This window comes from Macaca nemestrina, chromosome 7, assembly GCF_043159975.1.
Source record: "Macaca nemestrina isolate mMacNem1 chromosome 7, mMacNem.hap1, whole genome shotgun sequence".
In the NCBI taxonomy this organism is placed as follows: domain Eukaryota; kingdom Metazoa; phylum Chordata; class Mammalia; order Primates; family Cercopithecidae; genus Macaca; species Macaca nemestrina.
The window spans coordinates 98,324,863-98,345,920 of record NC_092131.1 but is presented as its reverse complement, the minus strand read 5'-3'; the positions used below and the strand labels follow the sequence as shown (position 1 = coordinate 98,345,920).

General features: G+C 45.5%; 1 protein-coding gene across 6 annotated transcripts in view; it reads left to right on the top strand.

Moving 5' to 3' along the window:
- Positions 1-21,058, top strand: part of LOC112426257 (uncharacterized) — a 63,098-nt gene that overhangs the window by 23,707 nt on the left and 18,333 nt on the right. The gene's annotated exons all lie outside the window — the stretch shown is intronic.

The window sequence follows — 21,058 nt, the reverse complement described above, 5'->3', positions numbered from 1 at the left end:
GTTTAGAGAAGAAAATATTGAGTCACAGAGCGCAGCAGTAATTCTCCTAAGGTCACAAAGTTATAAGGTCAGGTTGCTGGAATTCAAACCCAGGCAGCTGGGCTCCCAAGTATGTGTTCTTGTGCGTTCTATGAGACTGTTTCTGGGGAAAGATAAAAGCACAAACAAAGATCTTAGGGGCTTGGGTTTTGGTTTTTTAAAGGCTTAGGATGGATGGTATTAGATGGGAGTCTTAGAGCTTGCCTGGGAACTATGCAGCTGAGAGGCATGACTGGGGAGACCCCGAGTCTAGGACATAGTAGGTACCTGATAAAGGTTGAGTTCATTTGAGTTTGTGGCCTGGTTGCAAAGTGTAGCTAGGGTATGACCCTTAATAGGGTATGATGTTCAGACTAGGGCATGGGGAGATCCAGATTTTGTGGAGCTGGAAGCTAAAAAAATTTGGCAGTCCTCCTTAAAATACAAAATTATGACCTTAAAATTAGGTGCAAAAATGAATATTTACTTAGAATGGGGATAAACTCAATAAATTGCACATTTTTAAAAGTTCAACTACCAGAATCATTGCACTATCTGAAAAAATTTTATAATCTTTTTATTAACTGCCTGATTGACCTCCACAATGCTTTCATCCTTCCACAGTTTTTCTGTACACTCTTTGATTGCCTCTTTTTATGAAAAGGTAATATTTTCTACACCAAAAATAGATCATTCAGTCCTTCCTCTGGCGTGGCTGATAGAAATTTGAGTTTTATTCTTAACAGTTTAGAAATAATTTGTTTCACGTCTCAATTAATTTCTGATTTGCCCATGCACATATTTAGGACCATTGTCAAAACTGAGACAACCTCTCAAGGTGTATACATGAGCCATGAAGTTTTAGGGTACTTCAGGGTTTCTGAATGACTCATCTTAATAGTCATTGAACTTTTTAAATCGATGAAACTCAATAGCAGTTTATTGTTGATTCCTTCATTATAGTGTGTACTGTAGGTTTAAATTATCTTGTTGATGTCAGTATTTTGGAAGCAAATTCAACTTAATCTGATTTTAAGACGAACCTTGTCCCAATGCGTTCATAAGATTCATTCAGTTAATTGGATTATGTAAAAATCTAAGGGCTGGCCGGGCGCGGTGGCTCAAGCCTGTAATCCCAGCACTTTGGGAGGCCGAGACGGGCGGATCACGAGGTCAGGACATCGAGACCATCCTGGCTAACACCGTGAAACCCCGTCTCTACTAAAAATACAAAAAACTAGCCGGGCGAGGTGGCGGGCGCCTGTAGTCCCAGCTACTCGGGAGGCTGAGGCAGGAGAATGGCGTAAACCCGGGAGGCGGAGCTTGCAGTGAGCTGAGATCCGGCCACTGCACTCCAGCCCGGGCTACAGAGCAAGACTCAGTCTCAAAAAAAAAAAAAAAAAAATCTAAGGGCTTAGTCATCACTTCTGTTAGAAATAGAACATCTTTCTCTTAATGAATTTCATCTTTGAACATATCTAAAATATTTTTTTACAATTTTTAATGTCAGAATGATTTCTATTGATTTCATTATTTTGAGCACATTCTGTTCATAGTCCATTAAGTTTATCTGACTTTACTCTCAGTTCCTTTATAAACAAATCTAAAGATAATTAAATAGGTTCGTTTTCACCTACATCCACATTAGGAGTCTGTAATTTCTCACTTTTTTATTGAAATGTTCCCAAACATATTTCCGAATTCCAAAAAGAAAGTATATTCAAGCTTTATCAATTTTTTTGAATAATCTTTTTTTTGCCTCTCATTTATGTTCAGATTCCTCTTCTAAGGCTTTGAAAATATCTTTTATTGGGTTTCTTTTACATAAAACAGTACACTCCAGGTTGAGATGTTTCTGAGTTTTTTTTTTTTTTTTTGGCAGAGTCTCGCTCTGTCTCCCAGGCTGGAGTGCAGTGGCGCAATCTCCGCTCACTGCAACCTCCGCCTCCCGGGTTCACACCATTCTCCTGCCTCAGCCTCCCGAGTAGCTGGGACTACAGGCGCCTAATTTTTTGTATTTTTGGGAGAGACGGGGTTTCACCGTGTTAACCAGGATGGTCTCGATCTCCTGACTTCATGATCCGCCTGCCTCAGCCTCCCAAAGTGCTGGGATTAGACGCGTGAGCCATCGCGCCCGGCCGAGATGCTTCTTAGTTCTAAAATTCTATGAGTTAGTAGAGGTAAAATAATTTGTAATTTTATTACTCTCCAGTGTGAACATTCAGTGAGGCTCAATAATTGTAGTTCTCTTATCAATTTCTGGATTTCTGCTTTTGACTATGTGATTCTTCAAATATTCTTCAAATATAATAGTAACAGCATCCTGACTATAGACATTGTGATTATAAGTTCATAGTAGTCTTATTATTTACAGTGGGCAGTCTTTAACATCTTTACATCTTTGTTTTCCTCCCTTGCTTTTTTTTTTTTTTTTTTTTTCGAGACAGTGTCTTTCTTTGTCACCAGGCTGGAGTGCAATGGCGTGATTTTGGCTGACTGCAACCTCTGCCTCCCAGGTTCAAGCGATTCCCCTGCCTCAGCCTCCTGAGTAGCTGGGACTGCAGGTGTGCAGCACCATGCCTGGCTAATTTTTTTCTTGTATTTTAGTAGAGATGGGGTTTCACCATGTTGGCCAGGATGGTCTTGATCTCCTGACCTCGCGATCCACCCGCCTCGGCCTCCCAAAGTGCTGGGATTATAGGTGTAAGCCACCATGCCCGACCCCTCCCCTTGTATTTTTATGAATCTCTAGATTTTGGAGTTATGCCCTCCAAAATGTTTAATTTTATGTGTCTACTTGACTAGGCTATGGTGCCCAGTTTGGTCAAACACTAGTCTGTCTAGATGTTGCTGTGAAAGTACTTGAAAAAGGTGATTGACATTTATGCCAAGTTGACTTTAAGTAGAGCAGATTACCTTCCATAAGGTGGGTGAGACTCTTCCAATCAACTGAAGACCCTAAGAGCAAAGACTGAGGTTTCCTGAAGATGAAACATAAGTCATATTCACTGGTTCCAAGATGTGGATGGTACCTTTCCAGGAAGGAGGAGACAGCCCACCTCTGAGAGATGCTGCATCCCCCACTTTGAGAGAGTCACCCCGCAGCGCCGCGGTGGGCTGAGCATAGTCAGAACAGTAGAAATCATGAGCAAAATAGCAAGGTCTTGAGGGTCAGAGAGAACTTGAGTCCTGGTGTACGAGCTGTGTCTGAGACTGCTTTCTTATTGTAGACAGGAAAATCAGACTTGCCTTGTTCAGATGTTGAGCTGATGTTTACAAAATGGAAGCTGTTTCTACGCTTATGATCGGGGTGGGATTTGGGAGAGGGAGAATTTATACTATAAGGTGTTGCTTCAGCTCAACCCCTCTTTGCTTAGATGAAACTTACTTTCATATGATTACAAAAGAGCAGCAAAGATAACTAGCTGCTGGGATTAGCACAACTTCTTAAGAGATCTTATTTCCCACACCTCGTCTGGCATTAGAATTAGCTGGGGATCTCGTTAGAAATGCAGATTCCCAGGTCTCCAGAGCTACTGAACAGAATCTCCCAAAGTAGGATTTGGGAATATGTATTATTTTTTAAAAATCTATGTAGCTCAAACAGACATTTATGCACTCATGTTCAAAACAGCATTATTCACAAAAGCCAAAATGTGGAAGCACCCCAAGTGTCCATCAACAGGTGAGTTGATAAACACAATGTGGCACATTCAGACAATAGAATATGACTCAGCCTTGAAAAAGAAGGAGATTCGGCATAGGCTACAACACAGATGAACCTTGAGGACATTTTGCTAAGTGAAGTAAGCCAGACACAAAAGGGGAAATACCATGATTCTACTTATGTGAGGCACCTGGAGTCGCAGAATTCAGAGACAGAAAGTAGAATGGTGGTTGCCAGTGGTTGGGGAGTGGGGAATGGGGAGTTGGTGTTTAATGCGTACAGAGTTTCAGTTTGAGATGATGGGAAACTTCTGGAGATGGATGGTGGTGATGGCTGTATAGCAATGTGAATATATTTCATGTCACTGAGCTATACATAGAAAGATGGTCAAAATGGTAAATTTTATGTTACATACGTTTTACTACAACAAAAAAGACTGTACAGGACAGGTGAGTGGCTCATGCCTGTAATCCTAGCACTTTGGGAGGCCAAGACGGATGGATCACTTGAGGTTAGGAGTTCAGGACCAGCTTGGTCAACATGGTGAAACCCCGTCTCTACTAAAAATACAAAAATTAGCTGGGCATAGTGGCACACACCTGTAATCCCAGCTACTCAGGAGGTTGAGGCAGGAGAATCGCTTGAACCTGGGAGGTGGAGTGTGCAATGAGCCAAGATTGCACCACTGCACTCTAGCCTGGACAGAGCGAGACTCTACCTAAAAACAAACAAACAAACAAACAAACAAACAAACAAACAATGCTGCACAGGCTATTCTAATGAATCTGAGAATTTAGATTCATTAGAGGCTCATCTGTTCCTATTCTTTTGTCCCTAGCTTATACTACACCTGTCCTTCCTGACGCTCACCATCCCAAGTATGCATTTAGGCAGGGATGTAGCTGGCACTGGGGAGGACCCAGTGTTCCCTGGAGGAACATGCAGTCACAGCACTGGGAGGCAGAACAGTTCAGCTAGAAGAGCTGATGAGCCCCCTCTCCTTCCTCTCAGTGCTCTCCACCAGCCAGGGTGATGACAGCCATGCTTGGGGAGGTGAGAGCCGGGCCCGCTTGGGTGTCTGAGACCAAACTTCCCCGTCAATATTGTGGCCCAGGCTTCTCTCCAGCCCCGAGCTGCCACCCCCAACATCATACAGCCAGGACAACCAGCCCCACTGCAGCTCATTCTCATCCCCTAGCAGGGGTAGGCGACACATGGGTGGGCAGCTCTTCTCCTGGGGGATGAAGCCTGGCCACTGTGGGAGTTGGAAGGCCAAGAAGACAAAGGAGGTAGACTACTAGGGACCAGCTGCCCTCCCAGCCACCTTCTGCTGCTAGCTAAGGTTAGAGCCACATTTTCTTTTTTTTTTTTTTTTTTTGAGACGGAGTCTCGCTCTGTCACCCAGGCTGGAGTGCAGTGGTGTGATCTCGGCTCACTGCAAGCTCCGCCTCCCGGGTTCATGCCATTCTCCCGCCTCAGCCTCCGAGTACCTGGGACTACAGGCGCCCGCCACCGCGCCCGGCTAGTTTTTTGTATTTTTAGTAGAGACAGGGTTTCACCATGTTAGCCAGGATGGTCTCGATCTCCTGACCTCGTGATCCACCCGCCTCGGCCTCCCAAAGTGCTGGGATTACAGGCCTGAGCCACCGCGCCCGGCCAGAGCCACATTTTCTTGGCAGTTTTTCCTCCCAGCCAGAAGTGCTGCCCTTGAATTAAGATAGTGGTTAAATACTGCTAAATAATTAATTGTTCTCTTGAATTGGTGTTCTCTGCCAGCTTATGCTTTTCTGGTTGCTTTTGATGGTCCTTTGGATAAATTCAAAAGTGGTATTAATAATTGAAGAGCATATAGGTGGTCACACACACCACACTCACACTCATAATGAGAGGTGGCCCCTCCTTCGCTCTTCAACTCAACATCGATACCAGGAAGTTAGAGTCGCCAACATCAAACTGTCTCTTTCCTGCTCTTCCTGGAACAGACACAAGGGTCAAGTCTACGTATAGCGGTTTGGCGTGAACCAAGCGCAGGAGCTTTTCATTTTGTTCAACGATTGTGACAGGTGCTGGGTCCCAGCAGACTTTAAATAGAGCAATCATATGTTCTGTGACAAAGAACACTGAGGGAGAGGAAGTAGGAGATGGAAAGCGGAATGCGACTTTTTTTTCAGCCAGGGCTTCAGAAGAGGGGAGCAGAGAAAACCAGTCAGTTGGTTCCAAGAGACAAAGCTGTGGGAGCAGAAGCCCTGGACGAGTGGAACTCTTGTCAGGGAAGTCGGTGTCCTTGGTAAAATGGGAGGCAAAACAGATGGGCCAGCAGTAGGGGAGCCTTTGTGAGTGGGTTGGGAGGCAGAGAAAGGACATCCTGAAAGAAGATAGGAGAGTGATCATGGCTAGAATGCCTCCATTTACAAAATAGCTGTGAAGGACAGATGAGAAAATGAATGGGATTTCTCTGAGAGAGGAGCAGAGGTGGCGGCGGGCTGGGGTGGGGGGATTCATTTTTACTGAATATGCTTGTTTTTGTTTTGTTTTATTTTATTTTGTTTTGTTTTATTTTATTTTATTTTATTTTATTTTTGAGGTGGAGTCTTGCTCTGTCACCCAGCCTGGAGTGCAGTGGCGTGATCTTGGCTCACTGCAACCTCTGCCTCCTGGGTTCAAGAGATTCTCCTGCTTCAGCCTTCTGAATAGCTGTGATTACAGGCATACGCCACCACGCCTGGCTAATTTTTGTATTTTTAGTAGAGAAAGGGTTTCACCATGTTGGCCAGGCTGGTCTTGAATGCGTGACCTCAGGCGATCCGCCTGCCTTGGCCTCTGAAAGTGCTGGAATTACAGGCATGAGCCACTGCACCTGGCCTGAATATGCTTCTGAATCTTAGAAGTTTGTGCTATTTGCCGTACAGGTTGAATATCCCTTACTGGAAATGTCTAGGACCAGAAGTGTTTCAGATTTGGTAATTTTTGCATTGTACATACAGGTTGAACATTCCTAATCTGAAAATCCAGAATCTCAAATGTTCCAAGGAGCATTTCCTTTGAATATCATGTTGACATTCAAAAAGTTTTGAATTTTGGAGCATTTTCAATTTCAGATTTTCGGACTAGGATGCTGAACCTGTATTAGTTATCTAGAAAAAAACAGAAAACAGATAAATTCATGAGTACACAAATTGGGGGTGATTAAAAGGGCAAAAAAATGAGAAATCATAGATTGAGAGAGGATTTTTTTCCTGGATTGTAAATAAAACATAGTTAAATTAGATTGTATCATATAAAATTACAATATTTGTAGGTTAAAAATGGCAGATTATTGGCAGGTTCACATGGTTTGATCCAGGGTTTCTCAACCTTGGCACTGTAGATGTTTTGATCATCCTTGATTGGGTTGTGATATGTTCAACAGCATCCTTGATTTCTACCAGGTGGTGCCAGGAGCATCTCCCCAGTTGTGACAATTGTCAACGTTTTCTGTGTATCTAGCAGGACTGGCAGTATAATTTGTGGGGCCCGACGCAAAATAAAAATGTGGGGCCTCTTGTACAAATATGTATTAAGAGTTTTGGCCAGGCATGGTGGCTCATGCCTGTAGTCCCAGCACCTTGGGACAAATCGCTTGAGGTCAAGAGTTCGAGACCAACCTCACCAACATGGTAAAACCCTGTTTCTACTAAAAAAACAAAATTAGCCAGGCATAGTGGCACATACGTGTAATCCCAGCTACTTGGGAGTCTGAGACAGGAGAATCACTTGAACCTGGGAGGCAGAGGTTGCAGTGAGCCGGAGGTTGCAGTAAGCTGAGATTGCACCATTGCACTCCAGCCTGGGCGACAGAGCAAGACTCCCTCTCAACAACAACACCACCACCGAAAAAAAAAAAAAAAGACAGCAACAGCAGAGCATTAAATCAAGTGTGGGGTCGGGATCCTTCTAAGCTTGGTACCCCATTTGACTGCTCAACCCACACATGCACAAAGATGACCCTGATCTCCAGATAGTGCCAAATGTTCCCCAGGGGGCCAGATTGTCCCCCACTGGGAGTCACTGGTTTAATTTAATATATTTAGGTTTATATATACATATGCTCAGAGTCATAAAAAAAAAAAAAGGAAAGAAAACTGCATGAATGCTTTACAAAGTGCATAATATCAAGTGCCAGAAGGTTTGGGTGGCAGCCAAATCTGGCCCACCATCTGTTTTTGTGAATAAAGCTTTATTGGAACACAGCCATGCTCATTTGTTTACATATTGGTTGAGGCTGCTTTCGTGTTGCAACAGCAGAGTTGAGAAATTGCAACTGAGACCGTATGGCCCGCAAAACCTAAATATTTACTATTTGGCCCTTTATGGAAAAAGTTTGCCAATCCTGTTCTAGAGGACTGAGTTTTCAACCTGTGGCGGTGGAGGTGGTGGAACAGGTGGAATTAGCTAGAAGTCCCTAGAGCATGGGCTTCTCTAGCCCCTATTATCCATACAAGCTAGAGCGGCTAGGGGGCCTGTTGGGAGGCAATAGGAAATGGCTCCAGATTATTTAAGCAAAGGGATATTTATAGGAGGGATAGAGGGGTGTTTACAGAATCAATGGTTGGCTGAATTAATGCATTAAGTAGTGTGTGGAGTGCACAAAGGGGAACACATTGCTCTCTTTTGTGTTCAGCTTCCTAGCTCAGTTGGTATCTAGAGGAGAAAACCATCAGGATGGAAGATATTTGAGTGTTACAAGAGTTGTAGGCTGGCAAAAGGTAGGGTCCAGGTTAGTTTTTATTTTATCTAGACAGGTTCATTTCATTCCTAATATTCTTTTGAATTTCAGTTACTTTCTGTTTTTCATTTTTAAAAAGATACTACATTTTGGGGGGAAAGTGTTTGGTGGAAGCAATTGAAAGGAAGGCAGTTTGATGGAAACCCAAGTGGTTTTTGATGAGTAATAATAATTATTATTATAGGTTTCCTACCTAAGCCGTCTCAGTGGGTAGTGTTTGCAAATTAAACACACTATAAAATATTCAGCCGTTTGCCACAATCTCAACTGATTTGCATAATCCCCTTGCACGTGCTCTGGGGTGAGCAATTCCCTAATTATTTATTAAATTCCCATCTGTACTCCGTGAACGGGATAATGAAATTCCAGCAAGCCTTGGGAAAAGTCGAGCAATGCCCTCTGGAGAAGGCTCCTGGCTTTCCTAGGCTTGGGTCCTTCTTCCAGCCAGGGGTCCCTTCCTAAATATCTCCCCGAAGGACTAATTGTAGATTTGGCTGGTGACTGAAACAGCTCCGACCTTCCCGTAACCCGGGATTCCACGGTTCTGGTCTCAGCCCCATACCACACACAGCCAGGCCACCAAGGAATCACCAGTGGCATGTCCAATATGGCTTTATAAGGACATTTCCAAACTGATCCTAGGTTTGGTTTAAGGATAGCCTCTGAGGTTCGTTGCTATTCCCCTATTACCTCATTTTTGGGTGCATTTTTTTTTTTCCATATGGCCAAAGACCAGTTTTATTCTCTAGTCATTTGAAAGGAATTTGAAAGCCACTTTTCTTTCTTTTTTCCAATTTTTTTGATAAACCCATGACACCCTCCCTGCAGCTCTGGGAACAACAGGCCCAGAACAGTTGTAGACAGCGTGGGTGGGTGCAGTGGGTGAAGAGGCAGGGTTGCTGTGGTGATATTGGTGATACTGGTGGCTGGGTAAGGGGATAGCTGAGGATTCAGGTGCAACACAGGGCCCTGAAAAGCTGGCTTATTCACCCAAGAAATTACCTTTCTGAGACAGTTCACCGTGGGCCACTCAGGTGGCTCTTGTCTGGGGGGCATTGTCTCTAGGTAGAGTCTTTGTATTTAAAAAATAGCTTTTGGCTGGTGTGGTAGCTCATCCCTATAATCCCAATACTTTGGGAGGTCAAGGTGGGAGGATTGCTTGAGGCCAGGAATTCAAGACTATCCTGGCCAACACAGCGAGATCCTCGTCTCTGTTTTTTTATTTTAAAAACAAAACAGCTTTTACTAGTCCATGCTGTCTTTAGATACACCACGGAGAAATGTTTGTAAAATTGCTGCTATTTGAGATTTCTTGGGGTCACGTGCTCCTCCAACTTTCCTGTGCAAACAAATCACCTAGCAATGCTGTTAACATTGCAGGTTCTGATTCTGTGGGTCTGGAGTGGGGCCTGAGATTCTGCATTTCTGCATCTCAGATGTTGCTGTTGCTGCAGACCACACTGAGTATCAAGAAGCTGGGCTACAAGGGCATACTTGTAAGGAGGGAATAAATCAGATTTACGTGCAAATGCGAAGATTCAACCTGATAAGTTCATGTGTACTTTTTAAGCTTTTTAGTGAAAGCCATGATTAGCTGGGATTAGAGCAAAGCCAGCATTAAACTTATGTTCTTATTAGGATCATTTTTCGTTTTCTTTTTTTTTTTTTTTTTTTTTTTTTTTTTTTTGAGACAAGGTCTTGCTCTGTTGTCCAGGCTGGAGTGCAGTGGTATGATCATGACTCACTGCAGCCTCGAACTCCTGGGCTCAAGTGATCCTCCAGTCTCAGCAGCCTGAGTAGCTGGGATGACAAGCGTGGGCCACTATGCCCAGCTAATTTATTTTTTTGTAGAAATGAGGGCTTGCTATGTTGCCCAGGCTGGTCTTGAACTCCTAGCCTCAAGTGATCCTCCTGCCTTGGCCTCCCAAATGCTGGGATTGCAGGCATGAGCCACCGCCTAGCTGGATCTTTTTTTTTTTTTTTTTTTTTTTTTCATTTCAACTAGGCCTATGTTAAAATTTAGAAGTGATCTAGAATTGCCCCTTGGGTCTGAGCTTATTGTTGACCTGATGTCATTGTGAGGTTTTTTTTTTTTTTTCTTTCACCAGCTGGATGTGACTTATAGGAAGTTTTCTCATCTCTTTGAAATTCTTCATCCATCTGTAAAATGAAGATCATAACAGCTAGTATCACTGGGTATGAACTCTGGAATTACACTGACTTGGGTTCAAATCCCAGCTTTGCTACTTGAGTTTTTTTTCCTTTTCTGAGCTTCAGTCTCATCTGTTAGTACAGAACCAAGCTAGGACGTATCCTAGAGGATTGTTTCAAGGATTTGATGAGGAGCAGTGCCTGGCACATGGCAGATACTCAGTCATGCCAGGAGCAGCAGAGCTCTAGCAGTCTGTGGAAAGCCTGCCTGTCAGTGGGTTTAAGACGGACACGCCTGAAGAGGGACAGGAGGAGGGAATGGGCTGAAGGTTTGGGCGGCAATCTGTTCTTCCATTTCCCACGGGTGAAGTGTTCATTCTTGGGCAATTACTGTGTGAGTTCAGGGGATACCTAAAGAAGAATCTCAAAGGCATCCTGTAAGAAAGTAGTCGAAAGTCTGGTAGGAGCAAAGTAAATGCCAAATCAGACACAAACTAAAAAATCGTCTTCCCCGCCTGGAGGCTGACTGATGAGAATGGCCCCCTGGGTGACGAAAATCATGCAGTGGAATCACTGCCGGTTGTGAGGATAAAAGTGCAGAAGAGCAAGATGCTACATTGGAGCGGGCAGCCTCGCTGCTGAGGGCTGCCCTTTCTGTCTGAATCCTCTGAAGCCCCAGGCCTCCCAGAAAGGCAGCAGCCGGGAAGCTGAGCGAGGTTAATGTGCACTGGTTGATCTGATGTCCGAGGATGTTGCAAACTGGTGGCCTGTATGTGCTCAGCTTGCAGATGCGTTTTATTCACCACCCCCCAGATTGTTTCTTTAAACATATGGATTACCTGCCATCATTAAAAATATTGACAATTTCATATCAGAGCCCAGATTCTAACTACATACATAAAATGAGCAATTACGGACCCGTGTTGCTGGTGGCAGCAATCTGTTGGTTCTGAATAAAGGCTGGGCCTGGAGCTGGGCATACCTTCTCAGAGGGCTCATCCTCCCCACCTGGCCTGTTTCAGGCATCACAGTTCCTGCCTGGCCTCTGTAGGCATTTTAGTTTGCGACTGTTTTATTTCTTGTGCCTTCGGCCACGATTTATCATTCAATTCTTCTGTTTGGGGGTAGAGGAGCTGCATTTATCAAAATACTATTGCTTCCCCCCATCTTTACTTCCTTAAAGCCTCATTACCAGTAGCCACTGAACAATGAAAAGTGTATCAGACTCAAAATCAGAAGATCTGGGTGTTGTCTAGGTGCTGATACTTACCAACTTTGGAACCTTGGGCAAACAATCTTTCCGAGTCATAGCTTCTTTGTCAAATGGTGGCTCATAATCATAATGGCTGGGCAGTAAGGGAAAGGTGTCTGTGGACTCCCTAGGGTGTAGAGACAGAGGGAGCTACAGGAGGGGAGGGTGGGGATGTGATGCCTCTAGACTAGCAAGGAAGATGGAATTGAAGTAGGCAATTAAGGCTGGGCGCAGTGGCTCACGCCTGTAATCCCAGCACTTTGGGAGGCCGAGGTGGGCAGATCACGAGGTCAGGAGATGGAGACCATCCTGGCTAGCATGGTGAAACCCTGTCTCTACTAAAAAAAAAAAAAAAAAAAAAAAAAATTAGCCGGGCGTGGTGGCAGGCACCTGTAGTCCCAGCTACTCGGGAGGCTGAGGCAGGTGAATGGCATGAACCAGGGAGGCGGAGCTTGCAGTGAGCCGAGATTGTGCCAATGCACTCCAGCCTGGGCGACAGAGCGAGACTCCATCTCAAAAAAAGAAAAAAAAAAAAAAAAAAGAAGTAGGCAATTATACAGTCATAAGTGCTATCATGCAGAGATGCTGGGGTGGGGGTAGGGGCTTGGTTCAGCCTCAAGGTGGGAGATGGCTGGACAGGACTTTGTGGAGGAGTCAATGAGGTGAGTCTTGAAGGAAAACTTGGCTTTGTCAAGAGGACATGATAATAATGTAAGGCTTCTAGTCATTAAAATGCACAGGCTTCTAAGAGAGTCTGTTAGGAAGTCATTCGTAGAGAGTTCCCCTGGCTGTAGGGGAGAGAGGGCTCTTGGCAGCCTTCTAGAGACCCCTCCAGTGCCCTGGCGGAAGCTGAGCAGCTGAAGCTGGCTCGGGAAGTTCACAGTGCCAGACTGATGTTTCCCCACCAAGCCCGACCTGTGGGTGGGGAGAAAGGAATATGAACATTTGGGTCCCCGCTGAGGAACATCCGGTGGTCGGTTAGTGTGACCGTCAAGACAGAGTTAAAAATAGGGTTTTGGCCCCTTCCATCTGGAACCATCACTGTGCATTGAAGACTGGAGAAAATAATGTAATCTGATTGTTCCATTGGGTCATTTCTGGGAATATAAAGACATTTTTCCAAAACTGGAAGTCTGTGTGTGTTGAGAGAGTATTTCAGGGCTCCGTTCTGTATCCTCCCTTGGCCTCCCCGTGGTCTTCCCCTTCCCGGCCTCCTGCTCCACAGCGGATGCCTGTTCCCCTTGAAACTCGACTTCATTAGAGGTGACCCAGTTTTTTCCGCACTGAACTCTGCTAGAGTTGAAGATGCTTTTGGCTGCTTGAGAAAACCCCAGCCTGCTGCCCCTCACTGCACTGCATTTGGCAAATGTCTTCTGCAGAAAGAATGCTGAGAATTTCCCTTTCCATCATGTCAGATCATCTGGCTTGCTCCTGGCCCTTCCCCACAAGCCCAGTGGACACAGCTGGAGCAGGGCGGGGCCCAGGCACATTGCTGAGCTGGGAGCTGAAGCCTTCCCTTCTGCTTGAAGGCCACAGCGGAGCAGGGCTGACCCAGGCCAGCATTTCCCAGGTGGCATGGGGGAAGGCTCTGAGCCTGATGCACAAGTGGAAAGAGACGAGCAAAGGCCTGCTCCTCTCATGTAAGCTTTAATCCTGGAATTAAACCCATGAACTTCCCCAAAGCACCTCACTATTTGATGATGAGATCTTCAAGAAAAAGTCACTTCTGCAGGGGTGAACCCAGGTTTTGGGTGACCTGAAGTTCCTAGGATTTTTTTGAATCCTCCTTGAGAAGATAAAATTAAGTACAGCATTTTAGAAGGGGCCTTTGGAAAGGAGGTCCCCTGAGGCCCAAGCTAAGTTAGTGTCATGGTGAATCTGCCATTCCCATCTCCAATGTAACAGGCAGAATATCAGACATAAGAGCTGGGAAGACATTTTGGAATGGGCTTTGGTGGTTCATTTAGGAACCTGCTTTTGTCGGGCCATCTGATGGCCAGGGCGTCACTGGGGAGTGGGGCAGTGGGCCTGGGGCCTGCGGGGCCTGGTGTGTGTAGGGGCACACATGGGAGCTAGAACTACTGGGGGAAGCCCATGGGGCCAGTTTAAAGTCAGCAGGCAAGATCAGGTCAGCTAAAATGACAAGTGGAGGATAGCAGGATGCCAGTCAGGGAGGCCACTGAGATCCAAGAGACAGATAGGATCTGATGTAGGAGGAAACAGGTCAGAAATGAGCTGGGAGGTGGCTAATGGTATGTGGTAGCCTTGGGTAACATTTATGAGCGAGCAGCTCAATGTATGGCTCTCTCAGGTTGGCTTCCAGGTAGAATGGGTAGATTTTTATTTGCTAGATTTTGCACGATAGTTTGGGAGTTGAGCATTTTCTCACAGCCTCATAGATCTGAGTTTCAACACAGGCCCAATTGCCTCTGTTTGCTGGGTGGCTAGATCATACCAACCTCTAGGAGAAAGAGAAGTGACTGCCTTTGGAAATGGACCGGTTCCAACCCTAAGTCTGTCATGTCCCAGCTTTGAGCCTTGTATTTCTGTATCCATAAGACTCATATCAGGCCGGGTGTGATGGCTCATGCCTGTAATCCCAGAACTTTGGGAAGCCGCGGTGGGCAGATCACCTGAGGTCAGGATTCAAGGCCAGTCTAACCAACCATGGCCAACATGGTGAAACCTTGTCTCTACTAAAGATACAAAAATTAGCTGGGCATGGTGGCAGGCACCTGTAATCTTAGCTACTCGGGAGGCTGAAGCAGGAGAATTGCCTGAACCTGGAAGGTGGAGGTTGCAGTGAGCCGAGATCATGCCACTGCACTACAGCCTGGGCGACAGAGGAAGACTCTGTCTCAAAAAATAAATAAATAAATAAATAAAAAAGACTCATATCATACATGTTTTTGAAAAGATGTAATCTTCAACATAATTGACAGAGGTAAAGTCTTATTGCTAAATTTTTAAATACAACTCTCGGGCAGGGCGCAGTGGCTCGTGCCTGTAATTCCAGCATTTTGGGAGGCTGAGGCAGAAGAATCACCTGAGATCAGAAGTTCAAGACCAGCCTGGCCAATATGGCGAAACTCCATCTCTACAAAAGTACAAAAATTAGCCGGGCATGATGGCGGGTGACTGTAATCTCAGATACTTGGGAGGCTGAGGTATGGAGAATCGCTTGAACCCGGGAGGCGGAGGTTGCACTCCAGCCAACATTGCACTCCAGATCATTAATATTAAGAGAAAAGGGCTCAGCGTTGGGCACATAATTGGTGTCCAACAAATATTTTGTCCTGACTAGGCTTTAGGAGCACATTCAATGAGCTGCAGTGGGAGAAATTTCCTAGAGTAGAGCCTGGCTAGTGCAAGCGCCAGGATGGATTTGCCTCCCCTCCTGCCTTCAGGTTTTGGTCCAGCCTCGTACCCGGAGCCCTGTAGATTGCAGGGCCAGGCTGACTTTCCGGATGCAACAGCAGCAGCACAGCCTGCTCTAACTGGTTGGCTCTCCCACAACCCAAGAATCTGGGAGGCTCCGTGAGTCCTGGAAACGTCAGAGAGGCAGCAGCAGGCCTCCGAGGCTGGGGAGACTGGGCATTAGCCCATGACTTACCCTCGTGTCCCTGCCTCCAACAGGACGGCAAGACACTCTACTGCATGTCACTGCCAAGCCCTGCGTGTCATCGCTGCCTGGCAGGTCAGGGAGAGACGGACATTCCCGGCTGCTCCATTCATCCATTTTCTTGCTGTATTACTCATTAATACCCACCCACCCTGATCTCCCCTTAGGCCGTGGACTTTCTACCTTTTTAGGCTAATTAGCAAACCTATTATACAATAACTACATGACTGGGTTTCCATGGCGATTTGCATGTTCTGTCTCATGGTGCTTTCCAAAGAGCCTATCTTAATCCTCATCGGCCCCACCACGGCTGTCTCCGCCATGTCTCATTACAGCGAAAGCTTCCTTAAGAAAACATTGTATTTCATAAAGCTCATTTCACTGGGGCAAAAAAAGCAATCTCAAATCTCAATGAAAAAAAAAAACAAATTTGCATTTTGAAAACAAAGGCTTTTTGAGTTCAAATTCATTAAATTGCCTCTAATGCAGCATGTAATTGAGAGTAACTTGTTTCTAATCATGAGTTTCGTTACCATCAGGAGATATTAAATACTTTTAGCATACATGCTGTTAAGCAGATTAAAGGCACTTGGGATTCACGTCCGTGTGGCCACTTCGTGGATGTGTGCAGGCAAACCTTGAAGACTATGTTCAGAGACCTGTACAAAATACGTGAGCGATTTCATTCTCTTCAGCTGGGGAGTCTGCAGATGGTCAAGCACTGAGAAATATCAAGTTGGTGGGAACAAATCGTTTTGAGCCAGGCCCAGTGGGAGACGTGTAGTGTGGACAATCTCTTGATGAATATAGACTTGCACCGTCCTGGGCATTATTTACCCAGCTGCGCCTATTACTATTTCAATAATTTAACACAATTTGTTACGGGGTAACAACTGATTGCAACCAATAAGCAAGAAGCCTGGAATCCAGTCTAAACTGTATGAGGGCCCCAGCAGGTCTTTCAGGAGCAGAACATCCCTTTCTTCCTTAACCCTTTCTGCCCCTGGAAGACATCTCAAGAGTGGTCTGAAGAAACCCCTGTTGAAAAAAGCCTTAGTGTGATAGCATCCGGCCCCGGAATGCATTTGGCAGGGTCTCTTCCGGTTGCCACTTAAACTGTGGTCCACAGATTGGCCACGCCAGCATTGGCATCAGCTTCAGTGTCGGCATCAGCACCAGTATCATCGCGACCTTGCTTGAAATGTAAATTCTCATGCCCCACCCTGGACATGTGGAGGAGGGGCCCAGTGAGCTTTGTTCTTCCAAGCCCTCCGAGTGATTCTGATGCATACACATGTTTGAGAGCCACTGGACGAGGATAGGACCAAATGTTAAGATAACAGGCTGGGTGTGGTGGCTCAAGCCTGTAATCCCAGCACTTTGGGAGGCTGAGGCAGGTGGATCACCTGAGGTCAGGAGTTCAAGACCAGCCTGACCAACTTGGCAAAACCCTGCCTCTATTAAAAAATACAAAAAATTAGCCGGGTGTGGTGGTGGGTGCCTGTAATCCAAGTGACTTGGGAGGCTGAGGCACGAGAATCACTTGAACTCAGGAGGCAGAGGTTGCAGTGAACTGAGAAGGCTCCACTGCACTCCAGCCTGGGCAACAGAGACTCTGTCTCAAAATAAAATAAAATAAAATAATAAAAATTAATAATAACAGAAAGCACAAGCAGGGCTCAGCTTTAATATCCATCAAGCCTGCTTTATTGTGGGCCACAAGAGTTAGCAGTGGCCAGTCATTTGTCTTCTTGATCCCATACCCAGTGCCCCTGACCCATGGCTTCCAGCATCTTCTCCCTCATGGCATGCTCCATCCTGCTGGCTCTGCTCCACGGCTCCTCCAAACATAGCTCCCACTTTCACACCCGGTGGGGAGAGTTCTGTTTTTGCACATATTGCAACTGCCAGAATTGACAGAAGTGACATTTATTATAAAACATGTATTTTATTTTATCGCATTTCTCAAACAACCAACTATGACATTTCTTCCAACCCCCAAACAAATCTAGGAATGAAATGAGTTTGGCAAGTGGTTTTCAAGGCAACATTTTATGATTAGTCTCTGTTCTCTTGTGACAGAGGAGTGGTTCTTACTTCAATAATTGAATCAACAGTCAGCGTTTCATCTATCATTTAGAATTAGGCAATATCTATAAGCACCCTCAACACACACAAAAAGAGCAAGTATTTCAGTGCACTTATATATATGTTAATTTTTGTATAAAATATACATTATTTACATAAAAATATATTATTTTAAATATATATAAAATCAGCTTTAGAGAGATATAATTCACATACCATACACTTTGCCCATTGAAAGTGTACAACTCAGTGATTTTTTTGTATATCCCCAGAGTTGTGTGACTTTCACTACAATCAATTTTAAACCCTCTTCCAGCCAGGCATGGTAGGTCACACCTGTCATCCCAGAACTTTGGGAGGTCAAGGAGGGAAGATCACTTGAGGCCAGGAGTTCGAGACCATCCTGGGCAACATGGCAAGATCCCGTCTCTATAAAAAGTAAAAAAATTAGCTGGGCATGGTGGCACATGCCTATAGTTCCGGCTACTCAGGAGGCTAAGGTGGGACAATTGCTTGAACCTGGAGGTCAAGACTGCAGTGAGCCAAGACTGCGCCACTGCACTCCAGCCTGGGTAACAGAGCAAGACCCTGTCTCAAAAATAAAATAAAATAAAATAAAATAAAATAGGCTGGGTGTGGTGGCTTACACCTGTAATCCCAGCAATTCGGGAGGCTGAGGCGTGCAGATCACCTGAGATCAGGAGTTTGAGACCAGCCTGACCAACATGGAGAAACCCTGTCTCTACTGAAAATACAAAATTAGCTGGGTGTGATGGCGCATGCCTGTAATCCCATCTACTCAGGAGGCTGAGGCAGGAGAATCGCTTGAACCGGGAGGCAGAGGTTGCGGTGGGCTGAGATCGCGCTATTGCACTCCAGCCTGGGCAGCAACAGTGAAACTCCGTCTCAAAAATAAGCAAATAAATAAATAAATAAAAACAAAAATAAGATAAAATAAAACATTTTCACAACCCCTTTAGCCTTTATCCCCCAATTTCTCTTTCTGCATAGCCCTAGGCAAGCATGAGTTCACTTTCTGTTTCTATGGATTTGCATGTCTAGACATTTTATATATTTCATACAAATGGAATTATGCAATATGTAACCCTTCATGACTGGCTTATATCACCTAGCATAATGTCCAAGGTTAATCTCTGTTGTAGCATTTGTCAGCACTTCATTTTTCCTAATGGCCAAATTTTAGCACACGTGTACATCCCTGCTTCCTCTTCACCACTATGATACTTCTCAAGTTGGATTTTAGTTCCCAACTATGGTGTATGTGTGTGTGTGTGTGTGTATGTGAGTATTTTAATACTAATGGTTATTTACAATTACTTTCAGCATCAGCATCCTCTCCTTTTCTTCTCTCCCTCTCTTCCTACCCCTTCTTCTCCCCTGGCGCCCACTCCCACCCTTCATGGTGGGAACTAGACTCTTGGGTTGAGTGACTGGTAAGCAGTTTGAATCTTATGGCCAGGCTCTGAGCTACAAACTCGGGCCCTAGCAGATAGTTTTCTTAGGCTCGGTATCCTTGTAATCTCCATGGTGGCTTTGCCTACAACACAGATTGTAGTATATGTGACAGTGATGAGTGGCTCTCAATTGCCACCATCACAGATGCTTTTCTTTCCTCCTAGAAAGAGAAGAGGTTGCCCATCACCAGAACCACTGAGGCCTACAGCTTTCCTAGGCAGGGATTGAGAAGTAGATAGCACACTGAGAAGGTGCACTTCCTGAGACATCCACCATGTGATGCTTACTTATGGCTGGGTAAGCCATAAGTAAGGCGCAGTGGCTTACTTTTATAATGCCAGCAAGCGGGGAGGATTGCTTGAGCCCAGGAATTTGAGATTAGCCTGGACAATATAGTGAGATCCTGTCTCTAAAAAAATTTAAAAGTTAGCCAAGCGTGATGGTATGCACGTGTAGTCCCGGCTACTTGGGACTCCCACTGAGGTGGGAGGATTGCTTGAGCCTGGGAGGTCAAGCCTGCAGTAAGCCATGATCACACCACTGCACTCCAGCGTGGGTGACAGAGTGAGACCCTGTCTCAAAAAAAAGAAAAAAGAAAAAAAGAATGTCCGGATGTGGGGACCTTCTCGATAGTCCTGAGCATCCCTCACACCTAGCACTGCACGAGCATACAGGTGTGAGCAGAAGAATGACTTGGGCTCACAGGTGATGTGCTAAGGGTCATGGTCACACCATCGAGTCCGACGCCCATTTCACAGACGAAGACCTGGAGCCTTTCATAGGTTCCATGACTTGTCTGAGGCCTCAAAGGAGTGTCACCAGGACTGGAGTTGGGGGGCGGGGGGTAGGTTCTACTGATGGATGGTTTGCTCACCTCCTAATGCACAGAAAATCTGGACTTTATTGCAGAGGGCGATTTCTTCCCTTCAAAACTCTTGTTTACTTTTACCCTGAAACAAGCCTGTCTCATGGAAACTCTCTGGGGCTATCCCATTGTTCGTATTCCCTCCTGGGGTATAAGATAGCCCCATATTTCCACTCTGAAGGCTCCGAGGTTCTTTCTGGTTCCAGCTCAGACTCCCCCTTCTCACCCCTCTGAGTTTCAGACTTGCATGTTCAACAACTTCAACGATGTTGCCATACAATGTCTCGAACTTAAAACGTCCAGCACAAAACTTAAACAGGCTCCATGATTTGTCTGAGGCCTCAAAGGAGGAAACTCTAATTGTCTCCTCCCCCAAAACACTTCCTCCCTATACTCAGCCCTTTTCATCTTCTAAATGTTCGCTATTCCACTAGGTCCTCAAGTGAAAAACCAAGGGGGCATCTTGCATGCTTTTCTTCCTCACATCCCTCACGTTGTATGCACTGGTGACTCCAGGCACCTGACGTCCATCTCTCAGTGCTCTCCCTTGGTGCTGGGTCTACACACTGCAGTAGCCCTTGATTAATCTGCTGCATCTCCTGTCACTCTCCAACAATCCATTCTTAACTGCCAGATGGCCCATTCAAAATGCAAACCAGAGAACTCAATTTCTTTTTTTTTCTTTTTTCTTTTTTTTAGATGACGTCTTTCTCTGTCGCCCACGCTGGAGTGTAGTGGCGTGATCTTGGCTCACTGCAACCTCCACCTCCTGGGTTCAAGCGATTCTCCTGCCTCCAAGCGATTCTCGTGCCTCAGCCTCCTGAGAAGCTGGGATCACAGGCACGTGCCATTACACCTGGCTAATTTTTGTATTTTTAGTAGAGACGGGGTTTTACCATGTTGGTCAGGCTGGTCTCGAACTCCTGACATTGCGATCCACCCACCTCAGCCTCCCAAAATGCTGGGATTACAGGCGTGAACCACCACACCTGGCCAATAACTCAATTTCTAGCCAAAAGCCCTCGATGACTTCTGCTTGCCCCTTGCATGAAAACCAGGCTCCTCTTGGCTTCAACGCACTTCACAGACTTTCTTGCGCTGTGTATAGATGAGCACTCTTTGGGCAGGGACTATCTGTCTTGTCTGCCACTGAA